The sequence below is a fragment of the Lepus europaeus genome, chromosome 2 (genome assembly GCF_033115175.1).
Source record: "Lepus europaeus isolate LE1 chromosome 2, mLepTim1.pri, whole genome shotgun sequence".
Classification (NCBI taxonomy): Eukaryota; Metazoa; Chordata; class Mammalia; order Lagomorpha; family Leporidae; genus Lepus; species Lepus europaeus.
The window spans coordinates 70,655,753-70,669,479 of NC_084828.1; the positions used below are offsets into that span (position 1 = coordinate 70,655,753).

General features: G+C 38.8%; 1 protein-coding gene and 1 pseudogene across 3 annotated transcripts in view; one reads left to right on the forward strand and one right to left on the reverse strand.

Annotated features, from left to right (window-relative positions):
* Positions 1–13,727, reverse strand: part of ZBTB20 (zinc finger and BTB domain containing 20) — an 891,896-nt gene that overhangs the window by 226,495 nt on the left and 651,674 nt on the right. The gene's annotated exons all lie outside the window — the stretch shown is intronic.
* LOC133752492 (U2 spliceosomal RNA) lies at positions 6,191–6,250 on the forward strand (annotated as a pseudogene).

A 13,727-nucleotide genomic window follows, 5' to 3' on the forward strand; every position in this document is an offset into this window, starting at 1 on the left:
TAAAAAATCAGCCTGAAAATAGGTCTTAGAAGATGAAATTCATAGTTATTTTTTCATAACTTAATGCACTTTTTAACTATATAACTTTTAAAGGGATATCAAGTCCATGAAACAGGTTCATGGAGATTATTGGTTTCTTACTCCTGATATGTGAAATTTCCACAAACAATGCTTTAACAAACACAACCTTATAGTCCTGGAGGTCAGAAGTCTTAAAATCAAGGTGTCAGCATGGCTCTCTTCTTTCTGCAGGAACTGGGAAACACCCTTCTCCTTGATGATTCAGCTCCTAGAGGCCACCTCTGACCCTTGGTTCATAACTCCTTCCATCTCCAAACCAGCAGCACCATGTCTTCAAACCTTGCACACCTCTACTGCCATCACCTCCCCTGACTCTGAACCTCCTGCCTCCCTCTCTCCTTCAGGTGGCTCCTGGTGATAACATTAGATCTACCCAGAGAATCCCAGTGACCTCCGCTTCTTAATCACATCTCACATGCGCTCGCCATGTACTGAGTATGTATGCAACACACTCGCCAGTACTGAGAATTCCGATGCAGACATCTTTGGGGAGCCCTTTATTCAGTCTATCACAGAGAACAAAACAGTCCAGATACCCACATTCCAAATGGCAAGCAAGACAATATCTGATCATTCCTTTGACCCTCATCCTATGGCATGCCACACCGACCTTTTCACATACACCCTCAGTTTTTAAAGAGACAGTAACTCACAACTCTCAAGGCCCTCCTGGCCCAAGTGTATGGAAACCACCGTCTTGGCTTTGGTCTCTAGAGCCTCATTTACCCCTTTACCCAGTTTCAGTCAGTCCTATGTACAGTTCGCCTTGTCCTTTTTGCAGAATTCATGCTTCCTTCAGCTCTTCCTTCTACTAACTCTAGGAATAAGAAGCACATGTTTTTAGCAGAGTCCTAGACAGAGTCCTAGAGCTTCTCAACACTTCTTTCTTGTGCCCTTCCTCCAGGTACTGAGTACAGTCCGTCTCAATAAGCCATCCAGCATTCCCAGGTGTTAACACAGATGGCTCATCCATGGGAAATTCCCTCACTGAGCTCCTTGCTCGAGTAAACGTAACCCAAATGTCTTCCTACTCTCTTTTGGAATCCTTGCTTCCCTGACCTCCGTCTCGCCTGTCCATTATTGCCTGTGCACACTTGCCTGTACACGTTGAAGCCTCATCAGCCCAGGCCCATCATAGCCGCATAACATCCTTGTCCTGCTGGAAACTATTCAGCATCCAGAGGACCATCTTTATGCTGATAACACTAAAATATAAAATAATGCCAACAGCTGGTGCTACAAATGGCTTTTAAAAACGATGTTCATTCACTAAAATTCCTCTTGCTACTTTTGACATGAAACACGCAGTCTCTAATTATTCTGATCAAGACGGTGAAATACAAAAACAAACTTTAATTGTGTTTAACAGATATTTAATCAGGACTCACTGAACTACAGATTAAAGCTGAAATTCATAAACCATAATTACCCGATTGTCGCAATCTTTTGGTCCACATTCTCCTTCCGTCTGGGCGTCTGGCACCTTGCCCCGAATTTCTTTTACTGTCTTCTCAGCTTCGTTACTGTTCATGTTTTCCAGCAGAGATTTAGCACAGATTACAAAATATCTGTTCTTGGCAACTTTCTTCATTAGCTTTTTTTCCCCCTTGCAAAAAAGTTTTTTTTTTTTTTTTCTACCAGTGTAGCTGGAGCAGGCATACGTTTAGGGTGCTTTGATGACACAAACTAATTATATAGTTACCAGGAGATAATACAGTAGTGATAATCAGAGTTACTATAGTTATCATGTAGGTACTTGCAATTTCTCCAGTATATCATGCGGTGTGGCCCAGTCACCATGTAATTACCTCATGTCACTAAGTGCATTGTTTTATGGAAAATACTTAGCTCACCCCAACCAAAACCTTCTCTATCATACTAAGCAGGAAAAAGTGGAATTCTTAGTTCTCATTTCCAATATTGTTCATTCCCAGTAAGATGCAGTCACGCGAATTTACAGCAAACACCTGTCCTGTCCTAAAAATTTGCTTTTACATGGAGCAAATGGAGTGAATCTGTTTTCTTGTGCTTCACTTCACCCAGGTGAGAGAAGTAATTACCAACAGTACATACATTTTCTCTTTTGTTCTAAAGAAATAAGCAAAGGAACAAAAGAAAGACCCACCCCCACCCCCCACCCCCAATCCCACCCTTCTTTACTTAGGATTTGTTTGGTCTGGCACTTCCCCCCTACTCTTTCCTTTCAAATCTCAGTCACTCACATTTGTTTTTCCTAGAATTATGGTGTAAATCATTCTTAACAAGCTAGCTTGAAACTTCTCTCACTCAGTGGAAACACAAAACTGCCGCCACTGTAATTGAAACATGGAACTGTAGACTTGAAACTCTTTCTAGCTGGTTCTTTTGGGCTACTCTTCAGAAGGACATGCCGAGTCTCCCTCGCAGTGCGGTAACCCCTGGGTCACACAGTTAGGATAACATCACAGACCAAGGCAAGAGGATAAAGAGAAGGCACTGGAGAAAGCAGAGGTGGGTGGTTCCTTTATTCCCCCAGTGGAGCACACAGCCCTCCCGAGCAAGGACTACAGTTGCTATCTATTTATCTCAAATTGATGGCTTAAAGTCTGACCTCACTGAGACCTTCAGATATGACATAGCACCAGAGAGTTCCAGTTTGCAACAGGATGTAGTGGCTTCCTCTGCAGCACCAGTTGAAAGCTATTTCCAATTCTGCTGTTATTAGTCACCTTCCAATCTGAGAGCTGCCTGTTCAATTGTACACTTAACTCAAGTTGGGGTAAAAATCACCTCCAGATTTAGAAAGGCCAGAAAAATTGCTCTCCTATCCTACAGCATTGTTCTTCAATCAACCAGTTCCTCTAAATACAGTTGACAGCCTTTGAGATGCAAAACGCATCACTTTAATGTAGTAGAGGTCCCCTTCACTGCATTGCCAAATCTATTTAGTAGAATCTTCTTGGAATAATCTGTCCCTAGACCTGAGGATGTGCAGTGATTTTAAGCATTTTAAGCTAACGATAATGGTTAGTGCTGAGAACAGATGTACCTGGCTGTGATGTGATCTATTCCAGTAGGCTTTTATGAGCTGTTCATTCCTATTGACTTAGCATTTTATGTCTGTGCTTTTGCCTGGTGTGATGGTTGCATAGAGGTGTCATGTGTGTATTTTCCTGATGTGTGATGGCTGCACAGGGGGCTGTGTGTATTTTTTCAGTGCAATGGCTACACAGGGTGTTGTGTGTGTTTGCCTGGAGTTATAGCTGCACGTGTTATTGTGTAACTCTTCCCCCTATTTGATGCTTGCTCACAGGGTCCTGTGTGTATCTTTTTCTTAGTGCAATGGTTGCACTCGTTGTTGTGCTAATGATGGACATTTCTAGCAATTATCTATCTACAGGGTCCTGGGGAAAAAATTGCAGTAAAATCAATAAACAGTGCTAGACAGGCCCTTGTAAATATGAAATGACACCCATGTATAAGTGCATTTTTCTACCATTGCATGTAAAAATACAAGAGCTGTTACCTTACTGGCATTGGGATAAAATTTACATGGTCTCTCCATTTCTTTCATATACTGCAATCATTTGGGGGAGTTTGAGATTACTGCTGGCTGGAGGGCTTTTACACAGGAATCTAATAATACTTTTCACTACATTGTTCTACACGTCACCTCTTAAACTCCATCCTATCTTTCTCGGCTGTAATGGTTGATATTCTGAAAGAGAATATGCCTTTCATTATTCCTGCAGTGTCACAGAGCCCTCCCCACATGCCTCCTACACACACACACACACACATACACACACATACACACACACAAGACCCCCTCCCTTGCCTCTCTCTAGTCTCTCTCTACCCCTCCTGTGTTCCCCAAATGGAAATGACAAAAGAAAGAACCAATGAGTTTAAAGTCTTTTGAAACCCCTGGAATACAGATGAGCTGGGAGGCATCTGGAAACAAAACCAGACACTTGAAATCAAAGAGACAAGTAAATTACTATCCTAATCTAGGAAGAATAACTAAAGGTGTCAGTGGGGTTCCATTGATAGCACTTGGCCCTGGGCCAGAATGCCAAGGGTTCAAACTCCACACCAGCTTTGGGCTCAGGCCCAAGACTTGCCACTGCAGGGCGCAGCAGCATGTGCAGCATGGTTAAAGGTGCCAGCCTTCTGCAGAGAGGTTAAGTCCAAATCCTTCTGTGGGTTTGTCATTCTGCCCCAGAGGATGTGGAGGCCACCCTGGCTTCCTCTCTGGTGCCTTTCTCAACAGGACAGGTTGTGGAGGAACTAATGCCCAGCAGCAGTACTTGCTAATATCAGGGTTATACAATTAGCGAAAAGCCTCTTTTTCTGATGAGGCTGTTCCAAGAAATAAAATATGTGCGAGAAAATCCAATTGGCTCCCCTCCCCTCCACAAAAAAAAAAAAAGACCTGATGTCTGTCCTAAAGATTCTTCCATCAATGCAAATAACTAAGTTTGGAAACCTAAAACCATGTGTCTAAAAGAAAGGAAATGTTTTCATTGGAACAGCTTACATGTCTGGTACACTTGCATAAAAACTATTGCATAGCATTTTAGAAAAGAAATTGCTATAAAATGCTTAATACAGTAAGAATAATTATGAGATTTTGCATGCACAGCTGGTATACAACTAAAGTCTCAGCCATAGATTCAATGGAGCATGGGAAAACCATTTATAAAAATTCTTGGTATGCTGGTTTAGCTCACCATTAACAGCTGATCAACACTTGTGTTTTTTAGGTGGACAGGGAAGATATTTATCTACCAAATGCTTTATTTCTTTTCTTGTGGATATCATTAACACTTGATTCAAAGAATTATAGTTATTAGTTGACAGAAGCCATGCTAAGTGGTAACAGCATATAAATGACCTGCATTCAAGGCTTGTCCACTGAGCAAGGGACTTAGGAAGACAGCAAATAAAGAACTATATGACCATAGCATTAAAACTACCTGCGATAACTTCCCTTTGTTCCCTGCCCTCTCTTTTATTCCTTCACCTCTTCTTATCTCTCCTCTACTTCTGTAAGATTCAAATCCTTGAGTGACTTCCTGGGTCCCATGGACCACTCCACTTCGCCAACCTGATCTTGCCTTCTCCTTAGTAATACCCGGAGATAGAACTCTTCCTTCACTTGTTCCCCAGATTAGGATTCTCCGTTCTCCTTTTCCTGTAGCTCCAGCTCATAATCACATGAAAAGGAGCTAAAGCAATTTGGATGAGTTGTAAATGGTTAATAATACTTTATTACAGTTTATTTCTTGGTGAAAAAAATTGAATTTAAGAGTCAAATCAACAAGCTTTTTGTTGTCTTTTAGGAACTATGCCATAATAGGTGAGATGATTCTAGTGAGAGGCATTGCTGGATACATGACTGGAAAGTCCCTGTATATGTGAACCCCCAAGGGTATAGGCACTCCGGGGACATAAAGGCAGCATGATACAAAATAAAATGAATTTGACCAGAATCGGAAAACTCAAGTTTACCTACACATTTTGTCACCAAGTGTTTGGTAAGTCATTTAGACCCTTCAGCTGAAAATTGATGTTCTTGTAGTAGAAAATCTCCATGGTTCCTTTCAGCTCTGACAACCATGGCTCTAACTGCTGGCCCATCAGTTCTCCTGGCATAGCTACCTCCTCCAGCCAAGAAATAGGGGCTTTAAACACAGATGGCTTTCATTTCATGTGGAGCTCACCTCACGGAAGAGGTGCTGATGCCCACAGATTACTGCTCTGCCTACATTCTGCATATACTACTTTTGAGCTGGTTCCTTTATGTTGTATTGTATTTGCTCCTCCTCATTTACTTAATCCAGCAAATATTTAAGGAACATTTCCTATATATGGAACACAGAGGCAGTCACCACTGAGAGGGTTGGTCAGATCACTGTCTCTGTTTTCTAAGAACAGATGATTCTGTTATTCTTATCCTTTCTCTCCCAACCTCCCCTTTATACACAAACACACACGTACTTCTAGAAAGATAAAAGAATGGGAAAACTAAGACAAATCAGACTTATCTGAGCCCAGTTCAAAGTTATGTTTATTGTCAATAAGATGATGATTACTTTGTATTAGCAAAGTTAACATTTAATTATCCATCGCTTCTCGGCCTTTTGGCTAAGATCAAGTGTAGTAACATTTAATTATCCAAACCAATAGTATAAAGGAGGCCAGCATTGTGACACAATGAGTTAAGCCCTTTGTCTACCAGCATCCCATATTGGAGTACCTGATCCACTTCCAACCCAAGTCCCTGCTAATGTGCATAGGAAAGCAGCAGAAGATGGCTCAAGTGCTTGTACCACCCATGTTAGAAACCTGGATGGAGTTCTATGCTCCTGGCTTCAGCTGAGTCCAGCCCTAGCCTTTGAGGCCTTTTGAGGAGTAGAAGGAAGATCTTTCTCTTCTGCCATCATTCCTGCCTTTCAAATAAGTAAATAAATATTAATATAATTGGGGTGACAATAATGAAGATGAAACACTCTCTTCTGTAGCAATCACCATAAAGTTTTAGGATAAAATCTGGGACTCACGTAAACAGCTTCTAGGAAAGTGAAAACACAAAATATTTTTGCTTCATTTTTTTTCTTCTGAGAATTTTGGAATGTTATCCATCCAAGTTTTATTTTACTCAATTAACAATAATTACTGTCAATTATTGAGTCTATATGAAATGCCAATTACTTCAAATACATTTTTATGTATTATTCAAACAACTCTGTAATTAGATATTACTACCCTCACTTTACAGATGTGAACACTGAGGCTCAGAGAGGTAAGATAACTTGTAGTTCAGATAGTGTGCACAACTGGGATAGAAACTTAGGTCTGTCTTTGTACTAGATGACTCCATACCAATCTTTGGTTCTGTCAAATCCAACTTTATTTTAAAAATCAATCACCTTGCTTGAACACTTTGTTAGCAAGCAAGGAAAACACCCTTTATATTCTATTTTTCACATTGATTCATTGCATTATATATAGTACAATGAAACAGGAGATGGCTAAGTTTTCTTAGTTAACTGGCTGTCTTTTCATATTTATTTGGACTGAGATGAATAATTAAATTTGGGGCTCTCAATCTAAGTAAAAGAATGAGCTGTTTGCTATCTGAATAAGAATTTGTTATTAATTGATCAGATATGGATAAGGTGTGTTATTACAACTATATTCATGAGGTATGATTTACGTGGTTCTACTGCATATTACTCTGTGCTGTTTTTCATTTTCTTGCACTTTGGACTTTTGTTTTTATGAATTTAGTCACAGTTTGGTTGTTTTTTGAACTTTGTAAAAATGTAATACTAAGGAAATTAAAAAAAGAAAAAGAAAATATTTTCAAAATGATGTCAAAATCAAATCTACCCCTCACTAATTTGATTTGTAGGAAATGGAGAACAAAGTATTGCAAGCAGAATGCTTTTAAATACATCCTAATTACTTCAATGTGCAAATGCATTGACTAAATCAAAGCATGCATTTAACACTTTGCACTTCAATTGTGCTTATTCATCTAACTTCTTTAGATAGCAATTCCATAAAAAAAAAAGAAAGCAAGAGATAAACTTCACTATAGCCACATTCCAGTTATTGGGGGGGAGGGTGCGGACTATTGTTTTAAAGTTCATACTTCCCTCTCAAATCAGCTCACATTTTGACTAATGCAGATCATTACTCCAAATAATACAAAATAACAGATAATTTGCCATAGCTACTCAGGTTTTCTCGATTGACCTTGCCTCCCCTATTTTTCTCTTCTGCTTTCATTGGTTTGGGGTTGAGAGGCAGACGCATCAAGACTTATGGTATCCAAGCTACATAGCGCTGAGCAGGGTGAATCCTGGGGTATGATGGCATGGGGCTAGAGGTGATCTGTGACAAGGGTGGGATGGAATCATGAGGCTAGGGTTAATCAGAGCTTGGTCTGAGGCTAGTTGAACCAGAACCACCTGGGCAGTATACTAAAAAGTCTCATCCCAGAGCAACCAATTGAATTAGAGTCTCTTGAGGGGGAACTTTTTAATGTTTATGCTACAAATGCTGAAAAGCACTGCCTTATGCACTTAAACTCTCTGATTCTAAATACAGGGAGAGCCTCAGTGATATATCCATATACTCTCTGAGTTGTCAAGATGGATTTTGAAGAATAACCACCTGTCCTGAGAGGCATTATTATAGCAACAATAGTTCAAGGTTTAGCTGTTTTATATGCAATATCTCATCTAACCCATACAACGAGAACTATAAAATAAAGAATATGACTATTCCCATCTTTCAGAGGAGAAAACCAAGAGTTAAAGAGATTTAGTAACTTGTTGTGGATGCAAAACTAGTAATTGAAAGAGCTCTTCAGAAATATACTACTTAACTTTTAGCCTTGAAGAAAAATATGTTCTTGAAAGATGTTTATTTCTCCCAAAATGTTCATGATTTCATAATTCAAAATCCTATAGAAACTTCCTTGAATGTTAGTATGATTGATTATATAATAATAATTGCAGAGTGTAGGGATTTGTATCTAAGTGACTTTTTATTGAGAGGTTTTTTTGTTTGTTTGTTTGTTTGTTTTGTAGATAATAAAACCATCAAAACTAAGCTGCTAATCCTTCATTGGTTGGCTCAACATTCACACACTCTGTCCGACCCTGAGGTAGCAATGATAAATGGAATATGGTCTCTGCTTTCACTAGACTTACAGCTTTGAAAAGGAGATGAGTTTGTGTACAAATGGTTCTCAGTTAACTTGTACAGTCTGTGAGGCCTGAGGGAGACAGAGTAGTTCATTGAATTGGCAGAGGGAAGAGGGTGAGGTCTGGAAATTTTTAGTTACTCCAGCACTTTGCCATTGGCTAGTATAAAGAATTTAGACTTTAAAGATTATATTTTTACTTACTCTGTTTTGTTAGAAAAGGGGAAGACTACATTACTTGTATATTTTTGAGCCAATAAAACTTTATCTGATTTGTTCTTTCTGGTATCCAACTGGGATTCTAAATTTCTGGGTCCAGAGCCAAATAAGTTGTTATGTTTAGCCATTTCCACACAGAGCAGTCGAGATTCTATTCTTGAGATGGGTGCCTAATAAATTTTATCAGTAATTCTTTATTTTACTCAATAAAAGTGGTTCTACAGTGACATATTGGTTGTGTCCTTTCCTTCATTTTCATGTTTCAATTACTCAAAATTCTATTATTAGATGAACACATTTTTATAATAAAAGGAATTTAAAAGCTAAAAACAATTGAAAACATTAAGTATGATCTAAACTCCTTATGCTAACAGAAGATGATCTTATATAAATGTAAATATGGTCTGAATATATTAATCTCAGAATGGACTGGAAAAAAAAGAGGTTCTAAAGAAAGTCAAAGTGCAGCTTGACCACTTAAGACTAAGGTATAAGGATGAAAAAGAAATAAAGAAAGACAGAAAGTCAAACAGACAGACAGACTCTGGAAAACACTGGGTAATGAAACAATATGAATAGTTCAGGCTGAAGAAACTAAAATTCTATATATTCCTATATTTTAGATGTTGAATGTATTGGAATTAGACATGTATTATTTTCTTACGTTAAATTATTGTCAAATTTGGGATTCGTGACTCACATTACATGTTGATTGCATCAGACTTTTTTTTTCCTAATCATTAGAGCTTTTCTAGAGCATTTAGAAAGCTCAAGAAATAGAAGAAATAAAGTGACACTTAATTTTATTATATAGTGATAAATGCTGCTCACATTTTAGTGTATTCCCTTCTATCATAACCAAATACTTGCAGTTTTTAAATTTGTGATGATGTTGTCTATACAAGTTTGTTTCTTTTAGACCAGGTAATTGCTATTGCATTATTTCACAAGTAATTCCTTTAAAATATCTTTAAGAACTATAAAATTTATTTAGATTTATATGCAATGATATGCATGTATGTCCCATAATCTGTTCAGCAATTCCTCTGATTTTGAATAATTGCAGATTATTTTCTGTTCTTTCACTTTTAGAAATGATATTGTGATAAATAGCTTTGTATATAGGTCTTTGTCTGAGATTCTATATTCTATATGCCTAGAAGTCAATTTACTGGGTCAAAGGATACACTGTTAAACAAAAGTTTGTAAAAACGCAAGGCCATAATACTTTGCAGAAATCTGTCAATACACACCCTCCACCACCTTCAGGAGTGCCTGTTTATTGCACACTCTCCACCATGAGATTTATTATAGTTTATAAGTCACATCTTTACATACTAGTGAGTTTTTCATATGTTTATTAGACATTTGTATCTCCTCCTTCCATATTTTTCTTTTATATTCTTTTTAGCTACTCTTTTGAATATATCAGGATGTTCATATTTTTTGCTCCTCCTTGAACTCTGTTCATATCACCACGATCTGAAACTTTCTTTTTTTAGAGATTATTGCAGGTTGTGTTTTTTATTTTAAGATTTATTTATTTATTTGAGAGGCAGAGTTTCAGAGAGGGAAGGAAAGAGAGAGAGAAGTCTTCCATCTACTGGTTCACACCTCAATGATCACAATAGCCAGAGGTGGGCCAGGCTTACGCCAGGAGCCAGGAGCTTCCTCCAGCTCTCCCATGTGGCTCCAGGGGCCCAATCACTTGGGCCATCCTCCAGTGAGTTCCCAGGCACATTAAAATGGAACCCAATGGAAACTGGAGCAGCTGGGATACAAACTGGTGCCCGTTTGTGATGAAGTGCTGCAGGTGGAAGCTTATCCCACTAGGCCACAACACCAGTCCTGATCTACTCTCTTACCTCAGTCTGAACCCTGGCATCATGTCTGCTTAGTCTATATTCCAGATTTCTTTTTTCTGTTCCAGTCTGCACATTGATGTCCTAAGGTACATTTGAAAATCATGCTTTTATGAGCTGGCGCCGCGGCTCACTAGGCTAATCCTCCACCTTGCGGCGCAGGCACACCAGGTTCTAGTCCTGGTCGGGGCACTGATCCTGTCTCGGTTGCCCCTCTTCCAGGCCAGCTCTCTGCTGTGGCCAGGGAGTGCTGTGGAGGATGGCCCAAGTTCTTGGGCCCTGCACCCCATGGGAAACCAGGATAAGCACCTGGCTCCTGCCATCGGATCAGCGCGGTGCGCTGGCCGCAGCGCGCCTACCGCGGCGGCCATTGGAGGGTGAACCAACGGCAAAACGAAGACCTTTCTCTCTGTCTCTCTCTCTCACTGTCCACTCTGCCTGTCAAAAAAAAAAAAAGAAAAGAAAAAAGAAAATGATGCTTTTATCATGTCAGTCCTGATCAAGATCCTGTGGTGGCTTCTGGTTATTTATCTATCTGCTAAACTCAACTGCCTCATTCAGTGGAAAATTCGTCCCAGTTCTAAATATCTCCATACAAGTTCTTTTGAACTTATTCAGGTTATTGCTATATGGAGCCTTTATGAAATTAAGTGTTAGTATGTGGGTATTTCTGTATAATATACAATGTAGAATACAAGAACACTAGAATTGGAAGGGGGCTTTATGGATCATTCGTCCCAATTCTCTATATTTACACCTAAAGGTGGGGTCAGTCTTCAATGAATTCAATAATTCAATGAATTATGCAGTGTCCTTGACAAACTGAGACTAGAAACTGAGTCCCTGGACACCCAGTTAAGGGTCTTTTAAATACAGAATAATAAAAAAAATTACAATTTTAGGAAAATTTAACAGGTAGGAAGTCCGTTTAATTTAAATTTTGTTATATATAAAAGATTATTAAAATCACGCCACTTAGAAGGCTTGAGTATTCTTATGAATAATATGTACTTATAAATTGATCAAATGTACCTTTAGAATTTTCAAAAAATTTGCCCATCAGCAAATGACCCAGCTTATACTGTTTTTCTTTCTTGCTAATCTATTCTTTTTTTAAAAAAATTAACTGAAATTCAGAGACAGATATTCTCCTCTGCCAGTTCACTCCCCAAATGCCAGTTTGCTTTGCTACAATAGAAGCACAGTGTTTTCATTGTACCTTGTTGTAGATCATCATTAAGTTTCTTCATAATATTAATGAGAAATGCAATTTTCCAGCAAGATTTTCTTTTGACCACAGTTAAGGATTTTAAGATCCACACCCTCCCCACAAAACAAAAACAAAAACAAAAACAAAACCAGCAACAAAAAAAATAGGCACTACTTCAAAATGCCTCTATTTAAATAGTAAGCAGCATGGAGAATACGTGCTACTAGCCATTTATTATGATATAGTGACTATTACTTCATCACTTCTTCATATTCAAGAATTTCACAGTATTTGCCAAATGAAAATGTAACTGATGTGAGAATGCAAGTAACCAGATAAGTCTGTTATTTATGGTGTTGGGGTTGGGGGAAAGCAGCTAGTGCAGAAAAAATCTACGGATGGAACTAACTCGGAGAGAAGCTCATTGATTGCAAAGGGATGGTTCATAAAGCATGTATTTGCTTAGTAAAAGAATTGAAGAAAGAATTTTTTCTAAAGGGAGTTTAATTGTTTTAAAGATTTATTTATTTATTTATTTATTTGAAGGGCAGTTAGAGGAGGGAGGTTGGGGAGACATACTTTCTATCTGCTGGTTCCCTCCTAAAATGGCTGTGATGGCTGGGGCTGGGTCAAGCTGATGACAGGAGCCAGGAATTCCATCTGGGTCTCCTACATCCTTGGCAGAGGCCCAAGCAGTTGAGACATATTTTGCTTTCCTAGGCACCTTAGCAGGGAGTTGTATCTTTCCTAGGCACATTATCAGGGAATTGGATTGGAATTGGAACAGCTGGGACTCAAACTTGTGCTCACAGGGGATGCTGGTGTTGCAGGAGGCAGCTTAACCTCTGCGCCACAACACCAGCCTCCAGAAAGACTACTTAAATCACAAGGTAGCTTAGCAGTTCACAAAACCTAAGTTTAAAAGAAGTGATGGGTCATCCAGCACCAAAGTAAAACTCTCAAGAGATCTTTTCTTTCTCTCTGTGTGCAGGTATGTGTACACAAAACAGATCCTCTCACTTATAAATCAATTAATTTTAAAAAGATTTATTTATTTATTTGAGAGGCAGAGTTACACACAGAGGGAGAGATAGAGAGAAAGGTCTTCTATTCACTGGTTTACTCCCAAAATGGCTGTAATGGCTGGAGCTGGACCCATCTGAAGCCAGGAGCCAGGAGCTTCTTCCAGGTCTCTCACATGGGTGCAGGGGTCCAAGCACTACGGCCATCTTCTACTGCTATCCTAGGCCTTTAGCAGGGAACTGAATCAGAAGTGGAACAGCCGAGGCTGGCTGGCGCCTCAGGCAGAGGCTTAATCTAGTAAACCATGGCACTGGTTTCATCAATAAATACTAATTAAGCACCTACTTTGGGCTATAAGCTGTCTATGACAGAAAATAATTTTTGTGATTATTCTTTTCATTGCTGTAACAAAAAATAATAATCTATATTTTATATATATATATATAGAGAGAGAGAGAGAGAGCGAATGATAGGAAGAGATGGATAGATGAAGAAACAGCATTCTAAATTTCTCTTTCCTATACCATATAATTTCATTAATGATGACAATTAAAGAAATCAGGACTGCGTATCTTTCAGAAAAACAATCATCTAGTAATTATTACTAGAGGAATAAACTGTGCTTTAAAAT